General features: G+C 50.1%; 1 pseudogene; it reads left to right on the top strand.

The window, feature by feature from the left end:
• Positions 1-24,675, top strand: part of LOC127576404 (zinc finger protein 850-like) — a 41,335-nt pseudogene extending 16,660 nt beyond the window's left edge.
• Positions 24,676-27,448: the final 2,773 nt, after the last annotated feature.

Genomic DNA, 27,448 nt, shown 5'->3' with positions numbered 1-27,448 from the left:
GGGGAGAGACTAAAGGAGCTAGGGCTGTTCCCATTGGAGAGAAGGAGGATGAGGGGAGACATGATAGAGGTATACAAGATATTGAGAGGAATAGATAGGGTGGACAGCCAGCGCCTCTTTCCCAGGGCGCCAATGCTCAAAACAAGAGGACATGGCTTTAAGGTATTGGGTGGGAAGTTCAAGGGTGATGTCAGAGGGAGGTTTTTCACCCAGAGAGTGGTTGGTGCATGGAATGCGCTGCCGGGGATGGTGGTGGAGGCTGATACATTGGACAAGTTCAAGAGATTGTTAGATATGCATATGGAGGAATTTGTTAGAGGGATATGCGGGAGGAAGGGCTTAGATAGTCATAGGTGTGGTTTGAAGGGTGGCACAACATGGTGGGCCGAAGGGCCTGTATTGTGCCGTATTGTATCACAGGTAAACAGGGTGGTGAAGAAGGCTTTTGGCACGTTGGCTTTCATCAATGAAGGCATTGAGTATAGAAATTGGGATATTATGTCACAGTTGTACAAACATTGGTGTGGCCGCATTGGGAATATCATGTTCAGTTTTGATCATGTTGCTATAGGATAGATGCCATTCAGCTGGAAAGAGTGCAGAGGAGATTTCCAAGGATGATGCTGGGAGTCGGGGGACTGAATTATGGAGAGAGGTTGAGCAGGTTGGGACTTTATTCATTGAGCACAGGAGAATGAGCGGTGATCTTATAGAGGTGTATAAATTCATGAGGGGCATAGAGAGGCTCAATGTGCAGAGTCTTTCCTAGGGCTGGGGAAATCAAGAACTAGAGGGCACAGGTTTAAGGTGAGAGGGGAGACATTTAATAGGAAACTGAGGTGCAACTTTTTCACCCAGAGGGCGGTCAGTATATGGAATGAACTGCCAGAGGAAGTGGTTGAGGCAGGTACATTAACAACATTTAAAAGTCGCTTCGACAGGTACATGGATAGGAAATGTTTAGAGGGATATGGGCCAGATGCGGGCAAATGGGATTAGCTCAGATGGGTATCAGTTTGTTTCAAAGAGCCTCTTTCCATGCTGTATGTCTCTATTACTCTGTGACCTGCTATGCTGTGATGGTAACTATCTGTTTCTATGAACATTTTTGTTATGTTAGTATTCTCCTGGCTGGGAAACAGTAATTGGGGCTGTGTGCTAGATCCCTAGATATACCAGTGCATGTCCAATAACCCATTGCCTTCAAATATACCACAGACGATCACTTGATTTCAGCTGTGTCATCATCTGTAATGTTGGCTTCATGGAACAGCCTTGCATTCTGTCAAAAGTTCTGAAACTATTTATTATGGGGGTGAATTCCTGTGATTTCTCAGAAGGACAAGTGAAATTTCAAACGCTGCTCTCCTGTGCTACTCCCAGAGATGGCAATTCACGTTCTTGATTCAATACGACGTTCACCAACACAGAGTTCTAACTAAACTGACAGTTTTTGTAAAGCTTGTGATCTTCATCTTGTCGTCGAAACTCTAATTTAATCTACAATAAAAGACGATAACTCCCAGTTTCGTTCCAAGGCTTTATTTATACATGGTACGATGGAGAGTGGGCAGCCATCTCCACCGTCACCCAGAATCTAACCTACAGAAGGTTGCAAGCTTAATTTATATGTTAAAACAACAAAACATCACATCACTAGTTCAGTTAGGGTTGTTACATGCTTAAGAATTAATCAATGTGTTACATAGATCGAAATAAAACAGAACCAACCAGGTCCTCTTATCAGGTGCTCAAGGCTGAGCTCAAGGCTGAACTTGCCTTCTGTTTTATTTCAAAGTCTGGTTTCAGCAGACCCCTGCAGACCTGCTGGCTCCAAACCCAGATTTACTGTTGGCTGCAAGCACAGTTCTCTTATACAATGTCAAGTATCCCTACAGCACCAATATAGTCAAAAGACACCATTTATTCTTCTACAATCCCTCCTTGTTCATCCTCTGGATCAACACTTTTCCTCCTCTTGCTGAAAAAGAGGTTCACACCCCCACGGGGTACAGTCGCATCTTCAAACATTCCTCCTCATCATAACGATCATCGACTCTCTCACAAGCTTCTAACTATGGGTACATGGACACAGGCCTGTCCCTTCCTGCATGGGCAACAGAACCACCCCCCCCCAAGTCCCGTCACAAACGTCCCATACCCCCCCCCCCGACAATGCAGGTGACGTCATTTGCGCGGCACCTTGTGTCGTCCCAAAATCAATTTCCCTTTCCGTCCGCTGTAAATAACACAGTGCCACGAGGTCGATTCGAACAAGTACCTTTATTAGCAGTACACCACTAGGAGAATTCTCTTCAGCACTCGCTAAGAGTCACTTCCCGAGTTCTCCCCGAACAAAGGGCAGACAGAATTGTTACGCACATCCCATGCAAACGGCGCCGCGAGTTTCGGTCAAGCTATAGAGATCCCGAGACAGCTATCACACCTTTTGTTTTAGTATAATTGAGTTATAATCAAGGCTTTCAAAGGCAGGTATCACCCTTCATTGTTCGGACCAAGTCTTCACCTCGATGTTAATTACACTCAGTATCGCCACCGTCTGACATATCGGAATGGTTCGTTACCCGAAACAAAGGCAGTTAACATACTTAACATTCCAACCTAACTAGTGGGTCAGCAGCTTGCTAGTCCTTGCTAAAGAAATATAAATGCATATATATATTTTGTTTGCCAGTTATAGGTATGGTTGCAATTGTTAACCCTTCACTTCCTCACTTGGACCAGGAAGTTTCTCTCCCCTTCCCACTCCCGCTCCACATGTGGGATTTGGGCACTTTCCTGCTTTAAATCCAAGAAAAGCCAGTGAGTGCGGGAAGCCCTCAGCAGGTGAGGGCAGCGTCTGTGGAAAGAGAAACAGGGAACTTTTCAAGTCCGAGACCCTTCCGTTAGACCTGGGAGAGAGCAAAAGTAACTTGCAGAGAGGTTTGGGTGGGGGAGCGATAGATGGGGGGTGGAGGAGGGAGAGAAGGGGGTGAGGATAGATGGGGAGGAGTGATAGATATGGGGGAGGAGGGATAGATGGAGGGGAAAAAGGAGCATCTCTGATTGGCTTCACTGAGGCAACCTTCGCCTCGCTCTCTGTTTTACCGCTCTTCCTGGTGAATAGACTAACAAAGGCAGTTGGAGACAAGGCAATGTTCACGCTGTGAAATGTGGGCCAGAACTGTTGCCGAGGCCTGTGGTTCCAGCAACAGCTGCAGCATGTGTTTCACAGTTAATGAAATATCTCTTTGTGTTTGATTTCTCTCTCTCTACCTGCCCTCATTCATCTCGATCACTGACAGGTTTGTAAACTAAGGGTGAGGCCAGGGTTGCTGAGGCATTCTCAATGGGAAACATTCTCTTTGTCCTGTTTTGAAAGAGAAATTGCAGATGCCAGAATCTGAAGTAAAACCAGAAACTCCTGGACAATTCAGCAGGTCAGGCAGCATCTGTGGAAAGAGAAATAGAGTAAATCTTTTAGTTTGGAGACTGATTGATTGTTTGAAAAATCATAACTTATTGAGCAGTTAGCATAGCCTTATGAAAGAGAAATTTACTGGTGCCCATTTAAAAGTGAGACAAGATGAATTTCTTCTCTCAGAAGCTTGAGTCTTTGCAAGATCTTGCGACAGAGAACTGTGTGGCAGAGTCTTTGGGTATATTTCAGGTTGAGATAGGTTCCTAATCAGTAGGGGAATCAAGGGTTTTGGGGACAGGGCAGGAAAGTCAGCCATGACCCTGCTGAATGGCAGAGCAGGCTTGACATGCTGAATGTTCTACTCCTGTTCCCGCTTCCTGTGGGTTTAATGGTGTATTTAACCCTTCCCCATCTTTTCTGCAATTTAAAACTTGTTTTCTCACTTTCTTGGTTCTGACAAAGGGTTTCCAACCTGAAACATGATTTGTTTCTCTTCCCACAGATGCTGTCTGACCCGTGTCCAGCATTTTCTATTTTTATTTCAGATTTCGGGCACCTGCAGATTTTTTGATATTGCTGCTTTCTCTGCCGGCCCGGCCCAAGGTGGACTCCAGGCCCCGGCTGGTGAATGACTGTTTTGCTGCGACCGTTTCTGGAGCCCTGGGGATTGTGGGTATAAATGCGGCCAATCATTCTGCTGCAAAAAGCACTTTGCCTTTGCTCTGCAGGCAGTCTGGAAACACAGATGAGCAAACTGACATTGGAACCGGTCTCCAGACACTGCTGATGTACAAATCATTGTAGGTAACAGCTATAGTTGGGACTGAGGTCAAATAAGGGACTAAGTCCAACTCCCAGTGAATAAAAAAAACATGTATTGTGAAAGTAATTTCCCCATGTGGCTAAACTGTGTCAGTTAACACTGTGCTGAAGAAATGAAAATCCTTGTCACTTTTGATTATTTTACAACTCAACTATGTTCAATGTCCTCGGCTCCTTCTGCCACTGAGAACATGTTCTATTCTGTCTGGATATAGAATGGTATCTAACACTTCTATTCTGGAATATTCAGTGGCAAATAACATTTGGACCACAAAACTGCCACACAATGACAATCTCCAACAAGTGAGTCTAATCGTCTACCCTTCACATTCAATGATCCTGAGGGCAGGTACCACCAGGCTCAAGGACAGCTTCTATCCCACGGTGATATGTCTATTGAACGGTTCCCTTATACAATGAGATGGACTCTGACCTCACGATCTACCTTGTTGTGACCTTGCACCTTATTGTCTCCCTGCGCAGCACTTTCTCTGTAGCTGTGACACTTTACTCTGTACTGTTATTGTTTTTACTTGTACTACCTCAATGCACTCTGTACTAACTCAATGTAACTGCACTGTGCAATGAATTGTCCTGTACGATCAGTACGCAAGACACGTTTTCCATTGTACCTTAGTACAAGTGACAATAATAAACCAATATTAATACAATCGCCAAGTCCAACACCACCAAGACCCAAAACATTGACAGTCCATTTCGCTCCATAGATGCTGCCTGACCCACTTTCAGTTCCTCCAGCTCCCTTATGTATTGCTTCAGATTTCCAGCATCTGCAGTTTCTTGTGTCTCCATCTGCAGAAAGAGGGAATGTTTTGGGTTTGATACCCCTTTTAACAGTGAAAGACAGAAAACACATTGAATTTCAGTGGCAGAGTAGGTGAGGGAGGCAACGGGTAGAACAAAGGGAAGTGGCAGAAATGGCCCATTCTGATTATAGATGGAAAGACAACCAGAGATTTTGATGCCAGTCTGGATGCTGCAATGTTCCCAGATGGAAGATGACGTTGTTCCTCAAGCTTGTGTTTGTCATTATTATAACAGCTCGCTACAGAGACTAAAATCTCAGCTGAAATACTGTCCTGTACCTATTGATGACTTTTGTAAATTTCTTTTACAGGATACAACAAGCAGAGGATTTGTTCATGCAAATATCAAACACAACATCAGCAAATCCACACTGGGGAGAGGCCGTTCACCTGCTCTGAGTGTGGGAAGGGAGTCACTCGGTCATTCCAGTTGATGATGCACCAACAAATTCCCAGTGAAGAGGCCGTGTATCTGCACTGAGTGTGGGAAGGGCTTCCTTCAGTCATCCCACCTGCTGACACACTGACGTGTTCAAACTGGGGAGCAGCCGTTCTCCTGCTCAACGTGTGGTAAGGGATTGGCTCAGTTATGCAGCCTGATGACGCACCAGCGAGTTCATGCCGGGGAAAGGCCATTCTCCTGCTCGGAGTGCGGGAAGGGATTCATTCAGTCGTCCAATTTGCTGACACACCAGAGAGTTCACATCAGGGAGAGGCCGTTCTCCTGCTCAGAGTGTGGGAAAGGATTCATTCAGTTATCCAGCCTGATGACACACCAGTGGGTTCACACCGGGGAGAAGCTGTACATCTGCTCCGAGTGTGGGAAGGGATTCACTCAGTCGTCCAATTTGCTGACACACCAGAGAGTTCACATTGGGGAAAGGCCGTTCTGCTGCTCAACGTGTGGGAAAGGATTCACTCAGTTTTCCAGCCTGATAACACACCAGTGAGTTCACAGTAGAGAGAGGCCCTTTGCCTGCTCTACATGTGGGAAGGGATACACTATGTCATCTGGTCTGGTGATGCACCAGCTAGTTCACACCGGGGAGAGTCCATTCACCTGCTCTGAGTGCAGAAGGGATTCCGTTGGTCATCTCACCTGCTGAAACACCAGCGAATTCACACTGCAGAGAAAGATTAAACATGCCTTATACTCAATATACAACCATCACGGCTACTGAAACCTAGCGCAAATTCACAAGTGTTGCAGGTGTTCACGGGGGGTCTGATTCTGTCGACGCTGCTGATCTCGCCCAGGATTGAACCCTGGTCATTGGGCACAGTTGATTTTCTTTTGTAATCTCTTTCACTGAGTTAGAGTTCAATGTTCTGGATCTCTGATTAAAATAAAGCAGTTCTGTTTGAAACACTTTATCTAAGGCCCTTCCTGTCTCTGCAATGCACACAATGAACAGTAGAAAGAGAGGCCATTCAGCCCATCTGGTGCCTTCCAGTGTTTCTGCTCCACACCAGCCTCCTCCCATCTCACCCATTGTGAATATTCAGAGGAATAGAGAGATGCAGCACAGAAATGGGCCCTTTGACTCACTGAGTCTGCACTGATTATCAACCAGTCATTTACTCTGATCCTACATTAATACATTTTTAAAATTCTGCCCACATTTGCATTGACCACACCCTGCTTCACCCCCACCACCAGCAGATTCTACTCATCACCCACACATTAGGGACAATTTCCAGTCCTTTAATAACCTTTCAGCCCACACCTCTTGGGACGTGGGAGGAAACCCACACGGTCACAGGGAGAAGGTGCAAACTCCACACAGTCAACACCCGAGGTCGGGATTGAACATTGTCAACGTGAGGCAGCAGCTCTACGAGCTCTGTGCTCATTCGGCTTCCCATTCAATGCATTGCTGTCATTCAGCTCCATCCCTCCGTGTGGTGACACGTTCCACATTGTTGAACTGTGTGGGTGAAGAGCTTCCCCCGGAATTTCCTGCAGGACTTTCAGCAGATTGATGGCAAAGACAACAGCTCAGCAGGGGTCTTGTCCCAGATATTAGAGCAGCACAGCTAATAGAGCTGCTACCTTGCAGTGACAGGAGCCCAGGTTCAATCCAGATCTTGGGTACTGACTGTGGGGGTTCTCCCTGTGACTGGGAATTACTTCCAGGAGCTCCAGTTTCCTCCCACGTCCCAAAGACATGCTGGTTGGTAGGTCGATTGTCTGCTGTAAATTGCCCTTGGTGAGTGGGAGAAGTTGGGGAGAGTTGACAAGGATGTCGGGAGAATTTTAAAAAAAGGATGAATGTGGGATCAGTGTGGAGTTGTGGACTGTGTCGGCCTGTTTCTGTGCTGTATCTTTCTGTGACATTCCCCGTCCATCAAGCCTCGGGGAGAAAATAATGGTGTTTAACTCTACTTTTTTTTAAGATTTAAGATATCTTTATTCATCACATGTACAGCAAAACACAGTGAAATGCATATTTTGCGTAGAGTGTTCTGAGGGCGGCCTGCAAGTGTCTCCACGCTTCTGGCGCCAACATAGCAATCCCACAACTTCCCAACCCGTACGTATTTGGGAGGAGGCTGGTGCGGAGCAGAAACACTGGAAGGCACCAGGTGGGCTGAATGGTCTCTCTTTCTACTGTTCATTGTGTGCATTGCAGAGACAGGAAGAGCCTTAGATAAAGTGTTTCAAACAGAACTACTTTATTTTAATCAGAGATCCAGAACACTGAACTCTAACTCAGTGAAAGAGATTACAAAAGAAAATCAACTGTGCCCAATGACCAGGGTTCAATCCTGGGCGAGATCAACAGCGTCGACAGAATCCGACCCCCGTGAACACCTGCAACACTTGTGAACTTGCACTGGTTTCAGTAGCCGTGATGGTTGTATATTGAATATAAGGCATGTTTAATCTTTCTCCACAGTGTGAATTTGCTGGTGTTGCAGCAGGTCAGATGACGAAGGGAATCCCTTCCCGCACTCAAGAGTAGGTGAACGGCATCTCCCCGGTGTGAACTCTCTGGTGCCTCAGCAAATGGTACGACTCAATGAATCCCTTCCTGCACTCGGGGCAGGTGTACAGCTTCTCCCCGGTGTGAATTTGCCGGTGCATCAACAGAGCAGATAAATGGGTGAATCTCTTCCCACATGTTGAGCAGGAGAACGGCTGCTGCCAGTGTGTCAGCAGGTGGGATGACTGAAGGAAGCCCTTCCCACACTCAGAGCAGGTGAACGGCCTTTCCACAGTGTGAAGTCGCTGATGTTGTTTTTGAGATTCGCATAAACAAATCGTCTGCTTGTTGTATCCTGTAAAAGAAATTTACAAAAGTCATCAATAGGTCCAGGACAGTATTTCAGCTGAGATTTTAGTCTCTGCAGCGAGCTGTTATACTAATGACAAACACAAGCTTGAGGAACAACGTCATCTTCCATCTGGGAACATTGCAGCATCCAGACTGGCATCAAAATCTCTGGTTGTCTTTCCATCTATAATCAGAATGGGCCATTTCTGCCACTTCCCTTTGTTCTACCCGTTGCCTCCCTCACCGACTCTGCCACTGAAATTCAATGTGTTTTCTGTCTTTCACTGTTAAAAGGGGTATCAAACCCAAAACATTCCCTCTTTCTGCAGATGGAGACACAAGAGACTGCAGATGCTGGAAATCTGAAGCAATACATAAGGGAGCTGGAGGAACTGAAAGTGGGCCAGGCAGCATCTATGGAGCGAAATGGACTGTCAATGTTTTGGGTCTTGGTGGAGTTGGACTTGGCGTTTGTATTCGTATTGGTTTATTATTGTCACTTGTACTGAGGTACAGTGAAAAATGTGTTTTGCTTACCGATCGTACAGGACAATTCATTGCACAGTGCAGTTACATTGAGTTAGGACAGTGCATTGAGGTAGTACAAGTAAAAACAATAACAGTGCAGAGTGAAGTGTCACAGCTACAGAGAAAGTGCAGTGCAGGGAGACAATATGGTGCAAGGTCACAACAAGGTGGATCGTGAGGTCAGAGTCCATCTCATTGAAAAAGAGAACCATTCAATAGTCTTATCACCGTGGGATAGAAGCTGTCCTTGACCCTGGTGGTACTTGCACTCAGGATCATTGAACGTGAAGGGTAGACGATTAGACTCACTTGTTGGAGATTGTCATTGTGTGGCAGTTTTGTGGTCCAAATGTTATTTGCCACTTAATATTCCAGAATAGAAGTGTTAGGTACCATTCTATATCCAGACAGAATAGAACATGTTCTCAGTGGCAGAAGGAGCCGAGGACATTGAACATAGTTGAGTTGTAAAATAACCATAAGTGACAAGGATTTTCATTTCTTCAACACAGTGTTAACTGACACAGTTTAGCCACATGGGGAAATTACTTTCACAATACATGTTTTTTTATTCACTGGGAGTTGGACTTAGTCCCTTATTTGACCTCAGTCCCAACTATAGCTGTTACCTACAATGATTTGTACATCAGCAGTGTCTGGAGACCGGTCCCAATCTCAGTTTGCTCATCTGTGTTTCCAGACTGCCTGCAGAGCAAAGGCAAAGTGCTTTTTGGAGCAGAATCAATGGCCACATTTATACCCACAATCCCCAGGGCTCCAGAAACGGTCCCAGCAAAACAGTCATTCACCAGCCGGGGCCTGGAGTCCACCTTGGGCCGGGCCGGCAGAGAAAGCAGCAAAATCAAAAAATCTGTAGGTGCCGGAAATCTGAAATAGAAATAGAAAATGCTGGACACGGGTCAGACAGCATCTGTGGGAAGAGAAACAAATAATGTTTCAGGTTGGAAACCCTTTGTCAGAAGCGAGAAAGTGAGAAAACAAGTTTTAAATTGCAGAAAAGATGGGGAAGGGATAAATACACCATTAAACCACAGGAAGTGGGAACAGGAGCAGAACATTCAGCGTCTCAAGCCTGCTCTGCCATTCAGCAGGATCATGGCTGACTTTCCTGCCCTGTCCCCATAACCCTTGATTCCCCGACTGATTAGGAATCTATCCCAACCTGAAATATACCCAAGGTCACTGCCACACAGTTCTCCTCCCACCATCTATCCCTCCCCCACCCCCCAATCTATCGCTGCTCCATGCCCATCTGTCCCTCCTGCACCCCCCACCTGTCCGTTCTCTGCCCCCATCTATCCGTCCCCAGCCCCCATCCCTCTCCCCCACCCACCCCCGTCTATTCCACACACCCCCATCTGTCCCTCCACCACCACCCCATCTATCACTCCCTCCCTCCCCCGCACCCAAACCTCTCTGCAAGTTCCTTTTGCTCTCTCCCCGGTCTAACGGAAGGGTCTCGGACTTGAAAAGTTCCGTTTCTCTTTCCACAGACGCTGCCCTCACCTGTTGAGGGCTTCCCGCACTCACTGGGTTTGCTTTGATTTCAAGCAGGAAAGTGCCCGGGTCCCCCGTGTGGAGCGGAAGGGGGAAGGGGAGAGAAAGGCCGGGACTGCTCAGTGTGGCCGCCCGCAGTGATCCTGCAGCCCGCACGGATTCTTACCCCGTGGGCCGGACCCCGGACTCGATCAAACTTCCTGGTCCAAGGTGGCGCGCAAATGACGTCACCTCCATTGGGCGTCTGCGCTGTGGACTCGCTCACTGCAGCCAGAGCTCTTTCTCGGCCGCGGTGGCTCTTGGGTAAATTCGGCTGCCATGCGAACCAATCTGAACAGTGCCTTTAAATAGCTTCATTCTCGACCACAAGTTCGCCAGTGTCCTCTGCAGCCCCCAGTTGTGAGCCATTTTAATTTCCCTCCCCATTCCCACACAGACCTGTCTGTCCTCAGCTCCCTCCACTGCTGGGTGGGGGGTGGGGGGGTGCAGTGGCGGGGGGTGGGGGGAGGTGGTGGGGGCTAAATGCAGACGAGAGGAACAGCACCTCATTTTCCACCTGGGTCGTCTAAGCCCGTGAACATCCAATGCTCCAGTTTCAGGTCACTTGTTCCCCCTCTGTCCCTATTCTGTCTCCTGCTGATCTACCCCGTTCCTCCTACCCCCACCCCCAGTCTCTCTCCCCCTGATCTACCCCGTTCCTCCTACCCCCACCCCCAGTCTCTCTCCCCCTGATCTACCCCGTTCCTCCTACCCCCACTCCCAGTCACTCTCCTCCTGATCTACCCCATTCCTCCTACCCCCACCCCCAGTCTCTCTCCCCCTGATCTACCCTGTCCCTCCTACCCCCACCCCCAGTCCCCTATATCACCCACTTTCCCCCTCCTCCACCCACTCCAATCTGCCCGTCACCCACACCCTCCTCCCTCCACTGTTGCCGCCTGCTCGCCTCCCTCCGTTATTGGGCTCCCTGCCCCACCTTCCTTCCCTGTCGGATCCCGTCCGTTTCAGCCCTGTTGTTGGGTCCACCTGTCGCCTCTCTGCCTCTGCTGTTGTTTCTGTTCATTGCTCCTCATGGATGGACAGGTGGAGTGAGCTCGGGCTTTTCCCTTCGGAGAGAACGAGGGTGAGAGGTGACTGGATAGAGGTGTACGAGATGATAAGAGGCACAGATCGAGTGGACGGTCAGAGACCTTTCCCCAGGGCGACAATGGCTAACGCGAGGGGGCATAACTGTAAGGTGATTGGAGGAAGGTATAAGGGGGATGTCAGGGGTAAGTTTTTTACACAGAGAGTGGTGGGTGCGTGGAACGCACTGCCGGCAGAGGTTGTGGGGGCAGATACATTAGGGGCATTTAAGTGACTCTTAGATAGACACATGAATGATAGAGAAATGGGGGGCGATGTGGGAGGGAAGGGTTAGATAGATCTTAGAGCAGGATAAAATGTCAGCACAACACTGTGGGCTGAAGGGCCTGTACTGTGCTGCAGTGCTCTGTGTTCTGTGTTCTAGCTGCCTATCACCTCTCCTCACCGGGACCCACCTATCACTTGCTAACCCTCCCCCTCACCTCTTTATACTGGCTACCTCCCCTCAATCTTTCTGTCCAGATAATGAAAGATTATTTATTCGTCACATGAACATCGAAACACACAGTGAAATGCATCTTTTTTTGCGTAGAGTGTTCTGGGGGGCAGCCCGCAAGTGTTGCCACGTTTCCGGCACCAACAATAACATGCCCACAACTTCCTAACTGGTATGTCTCTGGAATGTGGGAGGAAACTGGAGCACCCGGAGGAAACCCACGCAGACACACAGGGAGAACATACAAACTCCTTTCAGAGAGTGGCGGGAATTGAACCTGGGTCGCTGGCGCTGTAACAGCATTACACTAACCGCTACACTACCGTGCTGAAGGGTCTCGACGCGAAACATCAGCTCCCCATCTCCCTCCACAGAAGCTGCCTGACCTGCTGAGTTCCTCCAGCAGGTTGACTTGTGCTCTCGGTTGCAGCATCTGCAGTCTCTTTCGTCCCCGTGAACCATCGGTAGGTCAGAGCTGCCACCTTGGAGAAGTGGCAGGAGGAATAACCATTTCCTGATCACCGTCCACTCCCAGATATTCCGTCAGTTTCCCACCCCTCGGGCTTTGAAAGACAGGAGAGTTCATGGAACAATAAACAATCTGCTCAAGCTCGGCGGGTTGACCAACTTCCTGCAGCAGGGTTTCGACCTGAAACATCCACAGCTCCTTCCTTCCCCACCCCCCCCCACCCCCCCACAGATGTCGTTCAACCCACTGAGTTCCTCCAGCAGATAGTTTGTTGCTCTAGATTCCAGCGTCTGTCGTCTCCTGTGTCTCCAGATTTCATGGGACCTCTCCCCCAGGGAAGATGCAAAGAGTGTTTGGACCCCGCACGGAGTGGGGCAAAAACTCAGAAACCAAAATGACATTGAGACTCTCCTCTCTCATGGGCTCATTCAACACATCTGAGCCTTTGCACTCTCACACACATTGACTGGGTCTCTGGGACAAAAGGATTACTCTCCCACACAAATACAGGCAGCCTGAAGCCACTTCACTGCGGGGAACATTGCAGGAAGGGATTCCACTTACGTCCGTGTCCTACTGACGGGCGAATGTCCTGGGGTTGCATCTTGAGACCTATCAGCCGAGCGTTTGCTCCCCTCAGAGCACAGTTGTCAGTCGGGAAGCGTTGAGCTGAACAGGAGTACAGACGACAGAGTACAGACGATGCTGGAATCCGGATGAAAAACATGACGATGCTGGAGGGACTCAGCAGGCCGGGCAGCATCTGTGGAGAAAAGCAGGCGGTCAACGTCTCGGGTCAGGACCCTTCTTCAGGACCCTTCTTCAGGAGGGTCCTGACCCGAAAAGTTGACCGTCTGCTTTTCTCCAGGAACACAGACGGCCAGCTTTCCCGGAGACAGGAGCACGATTGTTGCTGATGCGGGTTTGAAGGACGGTGAGCCCAGGGGCAGTTCAACGCCTTCTGTGCTGACGGGATGGTCTCGTGCCCAGACTTGGAGCAAAGACCAAACTGCTGGAGGAACCCAGTGGGTCAGGCAGCATCTGTGGGTGTGTGAAAGGGGTGGTCGAGACCCTGCATCAGGACTTGCAAGTGTAGAGATTGGAGGGATTGGCAGTGAGAAGAATTGAGGGGGCGGAGTGAGGCAAGATAAGATCTCTTTATTAGTCACATGTACATCGAAACACACAGTGAAATTCACCTTTTGCATAGAGTGTTCTGGGAGCAGCCCGCAGGTGTCGCCACGCTTCTGGTGCCAACATAGCACTCCCACAACTTCCTAACCCGTACGTCTTTGGAATATGGGAGGAAACTGGAGCACCCGGAGGAAACCCGCGCAAGCGCGGGGAGAACATACAAACTCCTTACAGACAGCGGCCGGATTTGAACCCGGGTCGCTGGCGCTGTAATAGCGTTACGCTAACTGCTACACTACCATGCCTGATGGATAGATGAGGCCAGATAGGAGCGGGGAGAGGTGGAGCTGAGGCACAGTGGGTGATAGATAGAGAGAGAGAGAGCAAAATGGGCAGATGAAGCTGAAAAACGCAATGATGCTGGAGGAACTCAGCAGGCCAGGCAGCATCCGTGGAGAAAAGCAGGCGGTCAACGTTTCTGGTCAGGACTCTTCATCGGGACTGAAGATGGGAAAAGGGGAAACCCAATATATAGGAGGGAAAAGCAGAGCAGTGATAGGTGGACAAAGGAGGGGAGGCAGGGTGGGCACAGGGTGGTGATAGGTAGATGCAGGTAAGAGACAGTGATAGGCAGGTGCGGGGGAGGAGGGAAGAGCAGATCCACCGGGGGATCCACCTATCTGGCCCCATCCGTCCATCATCTGCATCCTCACCTGGGTCCACCTGTCGTCTGTCAGGAGAGAGGAGAAAATGCGGATGAAGCTGGATGAGAGAGCGGGGTGGGTGCAGACAAGAGGTGATCAGTGGAGACAGAAGAGGTTTAAGATGCAGGAATCTGATGAAGCAACGGGATAGAGAAGGGGATTGGTTTATTATTGTCACTGGTACTGAGGTCCAGTGTCTTGCAGACCGATTGTACAGGTCAAATTACACAGTGCATTGAGTTAGTACAGAGTGCATTGAGGTCGTACAGGTAAATCAATAACAGTACAGAGTAAAGTGTCACAGTTACAGGGAAGTGCAATAAGGTGCAAGGTCACAACAAGGTAGATCGTGAGGTCAGAGTCCATCTCATCGTATAAGGGAACCGTTCAATAGTCTTATCACAGCGGGGTAGCAGCTGTCCTTGAGCCTGGTGGTACGTGCCCTCAGGCTCCTGTATCTTCTGCCCGATGGGAGAGGGGAGAAGAGAGAATGACCCGGGTGGGTGGGGTCTCTGATTATGCTGGCTGCTTCACCAAGGTAGAAACAGGTATAGGCAGACTCCGTGGAGGGGAGGCTGGTTTCCGTGACGCTCTGGGCTATGCCCACAACTCTGTCACTCTCTCTCTCTCTCACTCTCTCTCTTGCTCTCTGTCTCTCCCCCCTCACCCCTCACCCCCATCCCCGCAGGCAGCATCCGTGGAGAAAAGCCGGCGGTCAACGACAATCCGCAGATGGAACCGGTTGTGGAAACAGATAGGAGACCCAGAAGGTACAGTGTGTGGGTGAGAGGCACATTGAAGCAAGTGGGGGAGGGGAATGAAACTGGGTGATTGGGGGTGGGGAGGGGCAGTGTGGTGGTGGATGGGAGAAGCTGCAGAGATCAGAAGGAGAGAGAACACAGCACAGAGAATGCGGGTTCCCTGAGATTGGAAAATTCAGTATTCATACTATTGCATTGCAGACTACCCAGGTGGAACACAAGGTGTTGTTCTTCCAGTTTGTGTTCAGTTCACCCTGGCAGCGGTGAAGGCCGAGGAAAGACAGTCGGTTGGGAATGGGAAGGTGTTGAATGCAACCGAAGGCTCAGGATGGCTATTGTGGTCAGAGGGCAGGTGTCCCTCAGAACGGTCAGCTGGTCTACACTTGGCGCAGAGGAGGCCACATCAAGAGCACCGAATCCACTCTTCTCCCTTCCAGAAGAAGATTCAGGAGCTTGAAAGACTCAAGAACAGCTTCTTCCCCACCGCTATCAGACTGAACCAACCACCTCTTTCAGATACCCTTCCTGGAGGTGCTGGGATGTTCTCAGACCTTTAGTTCCACCTCTTGGCTGACATGTGGGCGCATAGTTCCTTTCTTTCTTTTTCAATCTTTTTATTGATTGAATCAAATTAATTCAAGATCATATCCATAACATTAGTGATTATACACATGGTGCGAAGACATCAGGATAACAATAATATCAGTTAATATATACATTCACAAGGAGTAAAATATATAATCTGGACCTCCCATGCTCTTGCGAAGTGAGCATGATACAAAAAAAAAATTGAAAAGGAATTTAGTTATATGAAAACAGAACCCCCAAACCAAAAATATTAATAAACAAAAACAAACCAAAAACTTCAAAAAAAAACTGGACCGATATAAGCGTGGTGACACTTGCGGGCTGCCCCCAGAACACTCTATGCAAAAAAAGATGCATTTCACCGTGTGTTTCGATGTACATGTGAGGAATAAATAATCTTATCTTATCTGGACAGAAAGATAGAGGGAAGGTAGCCGGTATAAAGAGGTGAGGGGGACGGTTGGCAAGTGATAGGTGGGTCCCGGTGAGGAGAGGTGATAGGCAGCTAGAACACAGAACACAGAGCACTGCAGCACAGTACAGGCCCTTCAGCCCACAATGTTGAGCCGACATTTTATCCTGCTCTAAGATCTATCTAACCCTTCCCTCCCACATAGCCCTCCATTTTTCTATCATTCATGTGTCTATCTAAGAGTCTCTTAAAAGTCCCTAATGTATCTGCCCCCACAACCTCTGCCGGCAGTGCGTTCCACGCACCCACCACTCTCTGCGTAAATAAACTTACCCCTGACATCCCCCTTATACCCTTCTCCAAGCACCTTAAAATTATGTCCCCTCGTGTTAGCCACTGTCACCCTGGGAAAAAGAACACTGAGCCTGATGAAGGGTCTTGACCCGAAACGTCGACTGTCTGATTCCCTCCATAGACGCTGCCTGACCCGCTGAGTTCCCCCAGCATTTGGTGTGTGCGTTGCTCCAGATTTCCAGCATCTGCAGAACCTCTGGCTTCTAATCTACTTTCTTTAGCTGCGCCTGTCAGGACAATCCACGAATATCCTGCCTCCAACATTACTACATTCCTTCTTAAATAAGGGAAACCAAACCATGCTCTGGGCTCCTGGTGTGACCCTGTACCATGGCAATGATACTTCATAGAACATAGAACACTGCAGCGCAGTGCAGGCCCTTCGGCCCACAATGTTGTGCCGAAATTTCATCCTGCTCTAAGATCTATCTAACTCTTCCCGCGCACAGAGCTCCCCATTTCTCTATCATTCATGTGTCTGCCTAAGATTCTCCTGAATGTCCCTAATGTATCTGCCCCCACAACCTCTGCCGGCAGTGCGTTCCACGCACCCACCACTCTCTGTATAAAAAACTTACCCTTGACATCCCCCTTATACCTTCCTCCAATCTCCTTAAAGTTATGTCCCCTCGTGTTAGCCATTGTCGCCCTGGGGAAAGGTCTCTGACTGTCCACTCGATCTGTGCCTCTTATCATCTCGTACACCTCTATCCAGTCACCTCTCACCCTCGTTCTCTCCGAAGGGAAAAGCCCGAGCTCGCTCCACCTGTCCATCCATGAGGAGCGATGAACAGAAACAACAGCAGAGGCAGAGAGGCGACAGGTGGACCCAACAACAGGGCTGAAACGGACGGGATCCGACAGGGAAGGAAGGTGGGGCAGGGAGCCCAATAACGGAGGGAGGCTGAGCAGACTGATATTTCTTCGGTTAAAAAAAACATTATTATGTCGTCAGCTCCGCTCCTCTATATTCAAAGGTTATTGAAAGGGATTCAAAAAAGGTCTGCTTATATCGTATGGAAATACTGAATAAATGGACTCCAAACTTCCTCAAATTTAAGCGAAGGGGCAACAGTGCCCACTCCTAATTTTTTCTGGGACATAATTTGAAGGTGATTGGAGGAAGGTATAAGGGGGATGTCAGGGTTAAGTTTTTTTCCGCACAGAGAGCAGTGGGTGCGTGGAACGCACTGCCGGCAGAGGTTGTGGGGGCAGGTACATTCGGGACATTTAAGAGATACTTAGATAGGCACATGAATGATAGAGAAATGGGGGGCGATGTGGGAGGGAAGGGTTCGATAGATCTTAGAGCAGGATAAAACGTCGGCACAACATTGTGGGCTGAAGGGCCTGTACTGTGCTGTAATGTTCGATGTTCCATGTTCCATTATTGTCACTGCAGCATTTCTTTTTGCACTACCTCGGTTTGCACTGTCTTTGTGCTCATTGCTGTATTTATTGTTGTAGAACGTAGAACAGTACAGCACAGGAACAGGCCCTTCGGCCCACAATGTTGTGCCAAACTATGTAAACCAGTAATTAAACATGTCACTAAACTAATCCCTTCTGCCTACACAATAAGGTAAGATTTCTTTATTAGTCACATGTACATCGAAACACACAGTGAAATGCATCTTTTGCGTAGAGTGTTCTGGGGGGCAGTCGGCAAGTGTCGTCAAGCTTCCGGTGCCAACTTAGCGCGCCCACAACTTCCCAACCCGTACGTCTTTGGAATGGGGGAGGAAACCGGACCACCCAGAGGAAACCCACGCAGACACAGGGAGAACCTACAAACTCCTTACAGACAGTGGCGGGAATTGAACCCAGGTCGCTGGCGCTGTAAAGCGTTACGCTAAGCGCTACACTACCGTGCATCCCTCCATCCTCTACACGTTCATGTGCCCATCTAAGAGCCTCTTAAATGCCTCTATCATATTTGCCACCATTACGACCCCTGGCAGTGCACTCCAGGCACCCACCGCTCTCTGTGTAAAAACACTTGCCCCGCACATCTGCTCTGAACTTACCCCTTCTCACTTTAAATGCATGCCCTCTGGTATTAGACATTTTGACCCTGGGGAAGATACCGGCTGTCTACTCTATCTATGCCTCTCATAATTTTATAAACCTCTATCAGGTCATCCCTCAGCCTCCGCCGCTCAGGAGAAAACAACCCAAGTTTGTCCAACTTCTCCTCATAGCCTCTGCCCTCTAATCCAGGCTGCGTCGTGGTAAACATTGAATTTATTTTCTACCATGTAAACTGTTTAAACTGTGAGCTTCACATGAACATAGAACATAGAACACTACAGCACAGTACAGGCCCTTCGGCCCACAATGTTGTGCCGACATTTTATCCTGCTCTAAGATCTATCTAACCCTTCCCTCCCACATCACTCCCCCATTTCTCTATCACTCATGTGTCAATCTAAGAGTCTCTTGAATGCCCCTAATGTATCTGCCCCCATAACCTCTGCAGGCAGTGCGTTCCACGCACCCAGCACTCTCTGCGTAAATAAACTTACCCCTGACATCCCCCTTATACCCTTCTCCAAGCACCTTAAAATTATGTCCCCTCGTGTTAGCCACTGTCACCCTGGGAAAAAGAACACTGAGCCTGATGAAGGGTCTTGACCCGAAACGTCGACTGTCTGATTCCCTCCATAGACGCTGCCTGACCCGCTGAGTTCCCCCAGCATTTGGTGTGTGCGTTGCTCCAGATTTCCAGCATCTGCAGAACCTCTGGCTTCTAATCTACTTTCTTTAGCTGCGCCTGTCAGGACAATCCAGGAATATCCTGCCTCCAACATTACTACATTCCTTCTTAAACAAGGGAAACCAAACCATGCTCTGGGCTCCTGGTGTGACCCTGTACCATGGCAATGATACTTCATAGAACATAGAACACTGCAGCGCAGTGCAGGCCCTTCGGCCCACAATGTTGTGCCGAAATTTCATCCTGCTCTAAGATCTATCTAACTCTTCCCTCGCACAGAGCTCCCCATTTCTCTATCATTCATGTGTCTGCCTAAGATTCTCCTGAATGTCCCTAATGTATCTGCCCCCACAACCTCTGCCGGCAGTGCGTTCCACGCACCCACCACTCTCTGTGTAAAAAAAACTTACCCTTGACATCCCCCTTATACCTTCCCTCAATCACCTTAAAGTTATGTCCCCTCGTGTTAGCCAAAGAATTTCATTGCACCCTGGTGTATGAGACAATGATCTAATTTGAATCTGAATCAGTGGACAATGTTGGAGGAAGAGCCTGTGAATCTGTGCCTGAGCTGGAAGGACTGTATGTCCCTGGGTTGTGGTGAGGGAGGAGGTGTAGAGACAAGTGTTGCTCCTCCTAACGTTGGAGGGCACAGGGAGGGGGTGGGTGAACCAAGGAGTCACGGTGAGAATGGTCCCTGTAGGAAGCAGAAAGGGGTGGGGCGGGGAATCTGGTGGTGGGATCCCGTTGCCGTTGGCGGAAGTGACAAAGGAGAACGTGCTGGAGACGGGAGGCTGGTCAGGTGAGAGGTGAGGACGGAGGGAACTCTGTGTCTCTGTCCTGTCCGGGGGTGCTGGAGTGGGTGAGAGCAGCACAGGAAATGACCACCCCTCATCTCCTCAGATTCCTGCATCTGCAGCTCTTGTGACCCCACTTCGCACCTTCGAGCCTCTTGTCTCCCCCTCAGTCTCCCCTCTCCCCCCGGCTCCACCTGCCTCCTTCCACTTTCATTCCCTCCTGAGCTGTTCCGACCTGTTCCCCACCTGCCGCTGTCTCCCTGCATCACGGACACCAGCCTCCCCTCCGTGGACTCTGTCTTTACCTCTCGCTGCCTTGCCGAAGCAGCCAGCATAATCAAAGACCCCACCCACCTGGGTCATTCTCTCTTCTCCCCTCTCCCACCGGGCAGAAGATACAGGAGCCTGAGGGCACCTACCACCAGGCTCAAGGACAGCTTCTACCCCACTGTGATAAGACTATTGAACGGTTCCCTTATACAATGAGATGGACTCTGACCTCACGATCTACCTTGTTGTGACCTTGCACCTTATTGCACTGCACTTTCTCTGTAGCTGTGACACTTTACTCTGTACTGTTATTGTTTTTTACCTGCACTACCTCAATGCACTCTGTACTAACTCAATGCACTGTGTAATGAATTGACCTGTACCATCGGTTTGCAAGACAAGTTTTTCACTGTACCTCGGTACAAGTGACAATAATAAACCGATACCAACACCCTCCTCCCTCTGCAGATGCTGCCAGAGCCGCTGAGTGCCTCCAGCATTTGGTGTGTGTGTGTGTGGGGGGGGGTTGCTCCAGACCGCAGCATCTGCAGAACCGTTTAACTGCGGTTTCCACTGAGTCTCTGTCAAGAGGCTGAAGCCGGCCAGGGCGCAGGCGCAGAGCAAGGCTGCCGGCCCAGGGACACGTGACCCCCTACACCACGCCCCCACCCCCCCCCGCCCGCCCCCACCCCTGGCCGGCTCCCGGGACGTCGGAGCGGGGCTGCTGGTTGAATCCGTCCCCGGGCCGGGCTGCCACATGTCGGGGGTGCAGCCGGGAGGAGAGTCAGTGCGGGCTCCGGGAGCCACACGGGCCGCCACAGTGCCGGCCGCCCCGGGACTGTCCCGTCTCAGTGCAAACAGGGAATGTTGTTCAACAGGTCGGGCAGCGTCTGTGGGGCAGGGACTGGGGGGGGAGGGTTCAGGTCTGGGGGGGCTTCATCGGAACTGGATCCGTGAGAAAACAGGTCAGTTTTACGTGGCAGCGAGTGTTGGGGGGGAGGGGTGCGGGGTGGGTTGGCGGTGTGCAGGGAGGGGAGGGTGAGGGAGGGGGAGGGGTTGGGGGAGGGGAGGGGGGAGGGGGAAGTGAGGTGGGGAGGGGGGGTGGGGGAGGGAGGTAGGGAGGGGGGTGGGGGTGGGGGAGGGAGGTGGTGAGGGGGGGGTGGGGGAGGGAGGTAGGGAGGGGGGTGGGAGTGAGTGAGGGAGGGTGAGGGGGGTTGGGGGTGAGGGAGGGAGGGTGAGGGGGGTTGGGGGTGAGGGAGGGAGGGAGGGTGAGGGGGGTTGGGGGTGAGGGAGGGGGAAGGGTGAGGGAGGGTGGATGGGGTGAGGGGTGGTGGGGGGTGAGGGTGGTGGGGGGTGAGGGTGGTGGGAGGGGGAGGGAGTGCAGGTGGGTGGAGGGATGTGGGGTGGGGGAGTTGGGGGAGGGACATTAGGGGAAAGGTGGGTTGGGGCACTGTCTGTGGAGAGAGGAATTAAGTGAAGGTTTCAATTTGAGGAGCCATCAGACTTGGATTAACGAGGAAACTGGTTTGTCTTAAATTGCAGCGGGGGTAGGGATTGGGACAAAGGGAACATCTCTGACGGGGAGAGGCCAGCGTTGCCGCGTTGTAAGGTGTTTAATCCGCCAGCCGGGAGGTTTCAATGTGAGAGCATTTGGAGGGGGGGGGGAAACAAACAAAAGGAGATGCTAAGCTTGCAAAGTGCAGTTCAGAGCCGCAGCTGAAAGCCGAAATCCTGGCATCACCCAACATTCAAAATATTTTCCTGATGTCACCTTTGGTTGTTTTGCAAAACACCTTTGCTACGTGCCTTCCTGGCTCTGGGCTCACATACCAACATGTTCTCCTCCTTTGTCGGAACACGCAGTGATATTTAATACCTCTTGACTTCACAATTTACCTTGTTGTGACCTTGCACGTTATTGTCTACCTGCACCGCACTTTCTCTGTAGCTGTGACACTTTACTCTGTACTGTTATTGTTTTTACCTGTACTACCTCAATGCACCGTGTAATGAATTGATCTGTACAAACTGTATACAAGACAAGTTTTTTCATTGTACATCAGTGACAAGAATAAACCAATTCCAATTCGATCAGATTTCCTCTCAACCTTCTCCGTCTCTGTTCTGAGTAGAAACATCACCTTCTCCAACCAGTCTGTGTAACTAAAGCCTTCTCCACCCCCTCCCCCCAAATATCTCCGGAATCACTTTGTGTCACAAATGAAATGAGAATGGTCTCTTCTAGATTGCTGTCTAATAGCTATTCATTTTTGTAAACTCTTCTTACAGGGTAGAAGATGCAGAGGATTTGCGTCCGGGAATGTTGAATTGAACATCACTTCAGATCTTCAGCATCGGTCAGTTCGTCAGTGATATGGAAGAGGAGATGCTTGTCTGTTTTATTTCTGAGACAAGATTACAAACCACGGTGTGAACGGGAGGGCAGTGAGACTCACACCCCTGAGTGTGAGAGTGTTCAAGAGCACTGAGTGTGGAAGGAGTTTCAGGCAGAGAGACACCAGCCACAGCAAGGGGAAACCAAACACGTGTTCTGTGTGGAGGGTGAGATTTGGACGAACCAACCTGGAGAGAAACCTTGTAAATTATCTTCAAGTCTCTGAAGAAGTGGACAAATATTTTTTGATAAAAGCAAGTTCATCCCTGGAAAATAAACTATTCCCCATTCACAGTGGAAACTTGGGCATCTGCTTTGTGTCTTGAACAAACAGCATTGATTCCATGCCCTGAGAACACACCAGCACATCCTCCCCGGAGACGGGACATTCAACTGCTCCACGTGCAGGAGAGACTCACGATGTCATCTGACCCGGTAACACACCAGCGAGTTCACACCGGGGAGAGGCCATTCACCTGCTCTGAGTGTGGGAAGGGATTCACTCAGTCATCCGAGCTGATGAGACACCAGCGAGCTCACATGAAAGAGAAACCGTTCGCTTGCTTAGAATGTGGGAAGAGATTCACTCGGTCGTCATACCTGATCAATCACCAGAGGGTTCACACCGGGGAGAGGCCATTCACCTGCTCCGAGTGCGGGAGGGGATTCACCCAGTTATCCAACCTTGTGACGCACCAGCGAATTCACACCGGGGAGAAGCCGTACACCTGCTCTGAGTGCGGGAAGGGGTTCACTTGGTCGTCCCACCTGCTGATGCACCAGCGGGTTCACACTGGGGAGAAGCCCTTCACCTGCTCCGAGTGCGGGAAGGGGTTCGCTTGGTCGGCCAATCTGCTGAGACACCAGCGGGTTCACACTGGGGAGAGGCCGTTCACCTGCTCGGAGTGCGGGAAGGAATTAACCCAGTTATCTAGCCTGATGAAACACCAGAAGATTCACACCAAGGAGAGGCCATTTGCTTGCTTAGAGTGTGGGAAGCGGTTCTCCGTGTCGAGTGACCTGCTGACACACCAGCGAGTTCACACCGGGGAGAGGCCGTTCACCTGCTCCGAGTGTGGGAAGCAATTCACTCGGTCCTCGTACCTGGTCAATCACCAGCGGCTACACACAGGAGAGACGCCGTTCATCTGCTCCAAGTGCGGGAAGCGATTCACTCGGTCTTCGTACCTGGTCAGTCACCAGCAGGTTCACACCGGGATGATGCCTTTCACCTGCTCCGAGTGCGGGAAGGGATTCACCAGGTCTCACAGCCTGAAGAAGCACCAGCAGGTTCACACCGGGGAGAGGCCATTCACCTGCTCCGAGTGCGGGAAGGGATTCAAGGAGTCATCCCAGCTCTTGAAACACCAGGTATCCCACACCGGAGAGAGGGCATTCTCCTGTCTGGAATGTGGGGAGAGATTCATTCGCTCGTCTCACCTGTTGACGCATGAGCGGATTCACACCGGGGAGAGGCCGTTCATCTGCTCCGTGTGCGGGAAGGGATTCATCCGCTCATCCCACCTGCTGACGCACCAGCGAGTTCACACCGGGGAGAAGCCGTACACCTGCTCCGAGTGTGGGAAGGGATTCGCATGGTTATCCCAGCTGGTGAACCATCAGTACTTTCATACTGGTGAGAGGCCTTACCCTTGTTCTGAGTGCGGGAAGGGATTCACTTCTTCATCCCACCTGCTGAAACACCAGCGGCTTCACACCGGGGAGAGGCCGTTCATCTGCTCCGTGTGCGGGAAGGGATTCATTCAGTCCTTCAATCTGGTGATGCACCAGCGGGTCCACACTGGGAAGAAGCCATTCACCTGCTCGGAGTGCGGGAAGGGGTTCGTTCAGTCATCCCACCTGCTGAAACACCGGCGAGGGTTTCACACCGAGGAGAGAGTTTAAACAGGCTGTGTGTTGAGTGTTTAACAATTACAGCTGCTGAATTCTGTTGACTGTTGGGATTCTGCAGTTATTGTGGCTGCTTATCGGACCCAGGATTGAACCGTGGTTATTGGGCACAATTGGGGATTATTTTGGGGATGTTAGGAACACTAAATGGACCTGGAATTTAATCAGATGAATAAATCAATTCTGTTAAACCCTATATCTCAGTTCCTTCATGCTCTACAATTTACACAATGCTCTACAATTTACACAATGCACAATGGAAGGAGGGAGTGCTGAGGCACAGATGGCTCTTGCCAGAGTTCAGCTCCACCCATTCTGTTGTACATGTCAGTGATAATAAATCTGGTTCTATGCTATTGTATTGGCACGAACAGAGCCTGCAGCATATCTTTAGCCAAGGTCGCATCCAGAGGTTGTTCAGGATTTAGTCTCCACTGTGCAGTTTAGTCCCTGTGTCCACAGGAGGTCACACTTGGAGTTGGAGCAGTGTTTCCATTGTAGCCTGGGATGAGGGGATTGATGTATAAGGGGAGACTGGGTAAACTGCTGGATGTTCTCCCCACAGATACCACATGGCCTACTGGCTATTTCCAATAATTGGTATTGGTTTATTATTGTCACTTGTACCGAGGTACAGTGAAAAACTTGTCTTGCATACCGATCGTACAGGTCAATTCATTACACAGTGCGGTTACATTGAGTTAGTACAGAGTGCATTGAGGTAGTACAGGTAAAAACAATAACAGTACAGAGTAAAGTGTCACAGCGACAGAGAAATTGCGGTGGAATAAGGTGCAAGGTCACAACAATAGAAACAGGCCCATTGATGAGAATAGTAGAACTTCACCATCTCATGATTAATCAAACCACATACAGGTTACAGCACGGATGGAGAGCATTCAGCCCATTGAGAATTCTAGCTGGTCCTGGTCCCAATCCCTGCCCTCTCCCCGTTTTATCTTCCTTCCAGTTACTTGTTCACTCTTCTGATTGGTCGACCTTAAAATAGAGTCGGTGCAAAGCCACGGATTGAAACATTTTCCACACTTTTCTTTTCGATAAGGGGTTCCATCACTGAACCTGTAAAGCTCCCAGGACTCTGCCCTCTGCGGGGGCGAGGAGAGTGAGAGGGGAACGAATGGGAGGGGGCACAGCGGGGTGCAGGGGAACTGGGAGTGGCATCACGTGGCGGGGGGAGATTTGTGGTCTGAAGTCAAGTTCACTGCCCTCTTAAATCGCTCTGCATACTCACTCCCCAGCGCAGTTAGCTGGTCGTCATATTGATGATGCAGGTAAGGGAGAAGTCAGGCAGGGCAGGGCAGGGTTGACAGGAGACTCGATAGTTAGGGGGACAGGCAAGAGATTCTGAGACTTCGACAGCACGATAGAAGCTGTGGCTGAGCCTGGTGGTGTGTGTCTTCAGGCTTTTGTATCTGCTGCCCGATGGGAGGAGGGAGAAGAGAGAATGTCCAGGGCGGTTGGCATCTATGGTTACGCTGGCTGCTTTCCCGAGGCAGCAGGAAGTGTAGACAAGAGTCCGTGGAGGGGGAGGCTACCTTTTGTGATGGATTGAGCTATGCCCACAACTCTCTGCAATTTCTTGCGGTCTTGGGCAGAGCAGTTGGCGTACCAAACAGATGGTTACCATCTGGTTAGGCCGCATTTAGAATATTGCGTGCAATTCTGGTCGCCTCACTGTAGGACATTTGTCGAGGCTTTAGAGGGTGCAGAGGAGATTTACTGGGATGTTGCCTTGATTAGAGGGCATGTGCTATCAGGAGAGGCTGGCCAAACTTGGGCTCTTCTCTCTGGAGCAGCGGTAGCTGAGGGGGGATCTGTTGGAAGTGTATAAAATTATGAGGGGCGTAGATAGGGTGGACAAGCAATATCTTTTTCCCATTATTGAGCGATCCAATACCAGAGGGCATGCATTTAAGGTGAGAGGGGGTAGGTTCAGAACAGACATGAGGGGTATGTTTTTTTTACAGAGAGTGGTGGATGCCTGGAATGCATTACCTGATAGGGTGGTGGAGGCAAATTCATTTGGGGCTTTTAAGAGGGGCTTGGATGAGCACATGAACAATGCCAGCGACCCAGGTTCAATTCCGGCCGCTGTCTGTAAGGAGTTTGTACGTTCTCCCCGTGTCTGCGTGGGTTTCCTCCAGGTGCTCCGGTTTCCTCCCACATTCCAGAGACGTACGGGTTGGGAAGTTGTGGGCGTGCTATGTTGGCGCCGGAAGTGTGGCGACACTTGTGGGCTGCCCCCGGAGCACTCCACTTAAAAGATGCATTTCACTGTGTGTTCCGATTAAATCTTATGGGCATTCTGTAGGTAGGATGGGTTCGCTATGTCAGCACAACATTGTGGGCCGAAGGGCCTGTACTGTGCTGTAATGTTCCATGTTCTATTATCACTAACCTGCAAGTCCAGACTGAATGTCCGGTGCAGCTGGTTTTGTGGACTTGGATGTTCCACGAGTCTCAGATCAGCGTGACCAACCTTCCCATGATTCCCATCTCCCTGTTACCGGGAACCGCTTGGCCACCATTTATCTCACTGGGGCTACAATACAATGTGGGTACAGCTGACGTTATCATTACGGAGACCTTGGTTAGACCCAACCGGATGTAAATGTGTTCGGTTCTGGTCACCGTACATCAGGAAGGAACGAGTGGCTCTTGTTACAGAAATGTAGGAGCAGGAGTAACACTATCGGCCACTTGTGCTTGCACCCTTCATTCTGTCTCTGCACCATATTCCTGCTCTCTCTCCCCGTATCCCTTGATGCCTTTTGCAACCAGAAATGAATCTAGTCTCCAGAGACAGCCCTCCACGGTAACAAATTCCACAGGTTCACCACCATCCGTGTGAAGAAATTCCTCCTCATCTCAGTTCTAAATCTCTCGCCCTGTCACTGGCAGTGACCCTTGTCCTAGACGCCCCAGCTAGAGGAAGCAATC

The sequence above is a fragment of the Pristis pectinata genome, chromosome 12 (assembly GCF_009764475.1).
Source record: "Pristis pectinata isolate sPriPec2 chromosome 12, sPriPec2.1.pri, whole genome shotgun sequence".
Classification (NCBI taxonomy): Eukaryota; Metazoa; Chordata; class Chondrichthyes; order Rhinopristiformes; family Pristidae; genus Pristis; species Pristis pectinata.
The sequence above is the reverse complement of the archived record's forward strand: the minus strand, read 5'-3'. Positions and strand labels throughout refer to the sequence as shown.